Source organism: Zerene cesonia, chromosome 25 (assembly GCF_012273895.1).
Source record: "Zerene cesonia ecotype Mississippi chromosome 25, Zerene_cesonia_1.1, whole genome shotgun sequence".
NCBI lineage: Eukaryota > Metazoa > Arthropoda > Insecta > Lepidoptera > Pieridae > Zerene > Zerene cesonia.
The window spans coordinates 5,632,976-5,634,745 of record NC_052126.1 but is presented as its reverse complement, the minus strand read 5'-3'; positions in this window follow the sequence as shown (position 1 = coordinate 5,634,745).

Below are 1,770 nucleotides of genomic sequence, written 5' to 3'. Positions count from 1 at the left end.
AAATTTCTGGAATAAGACTGAATAATAAATAAATATACACTGAAAGTTTTACATTTATTTTACAATAATAAGTAATTAATTATTGAAATTTTTTATCTACTCATTGTGTTGTTGTATACCCCGTAAATACGTTGAAGGAAAATCAGTTTTAAATGACATACCTAAGGCTTCATTTTAATTATCTCTCACCTGAACAAAACTGTTGGATGCACTAATCATACTTGTGTTTCGAATTATGCAAAATATAGAATTATACATACTGCACACCTATAGTAAATATCTTATTTCTCTTGTAGCATATTATATAGATCAGTAGATACAATCGTTGGTAGATGAATCATAAGACCAACCTTGGGTGGGAGTCGAGCTCGCTACGGCACGAATTGAGTCAGTATCCGGGGAAGTACCACACCCCCATAGAAGATCAGCGTGAAATAGTAGCATGCTACTGTGTTCCGTAAGGTTGTGGTGGAGCCGGAGGCCTTTGCTTTTCCTCACACATCCCAGTCCAAGGCGTTGCTACGGATTAGCAAAAAACGCGGGTTCGAATCCCGCCTCGTGATCAATTTTATTCTAGTCTTTCAAAATTTCTCAACCATTGATATTAATTATTTGAAACCTATTTCACGGCCCATAAGTCTAGATAATTCAAAACTTAGCCGAGCCTTTTTAATATACTTTCGCAACGTCATCGAGAGCCTTCTAAAGTTACGAGTTATTAATATTCCAAGGCACAACAAAAGAGACATTTTAGGGGTCCGCGCGAATAAATATAATAAATATTAATACATTATGAGCGCTCATATTTCATATTGGAGATCAATAAAGCTTGAATCATTTTTGTATTGAATCACGTTTCTTTTTTATTGTGAATCGGTTTAAATTAAGTAAAGCGAAACAGATTCAATTTTAATAATAATATAATCATAATTAGAAAAAAATGTATGTGAAGGCATACTTCATTGAGAATAACAGTCAGTTTTTTTATCTATTTATGTATTTATCGATTTTTATTATCCATCCGTCTGGATAATGCGTTTCTCGCAACCTTTTCATCGGTTCGTAGCTTATATATATTTTTTAAATTACATTATTAATGTTAATTTATTGAAATAATACAAGAAGTATCTTATTCTTCAATCATTATGTGAAACATATTAGAATAACAAAGCACATTCATGCTCAAAATGGCGGACACTGGTCATAAAAATGCGCGAAAGATAAAATTCGAAGAAACAAACATTTTAATATACCGAACCCACTATTTCTATTGCCGCTCACCCTTCACCATTTATATTAAGTAGAGCATTTTTCCTTTATATAAAAGTTAAATCTGGTGCGAAACGCAACGTATGAGTGAAAAATTAGGGTCCCACATAAAAGACACTTCCTAAAAGAGATCGTAATGGGAAAGCTTTGTAAAACCAGTATTAAAATTGCGATGAAAATTTCTTTGTTATTACTACGGCTCTTGGAAAGTCACTAATTATAAACTAACGGAGTTAATGTCCGATTTAAATGAGAATAATATTTATATATATACTGAGCTGGTGGTTTGCTTGATGGTAAGCGATCACCACCGCCCATGAACCCCAGCGGTAATGCCTCTGCGAACGCGTTGTCTGCTTTTAAGGGATAAAGGATAAGGATTCAGTTTCTGATGTCGACTATAATATGCTTATGTATTTTATATTACTTTATTGTAATATAAAGGTGAATATTTTTAATAAACATATTATTATAAATACTAGCTGCGCCCCGCGGTTTCAC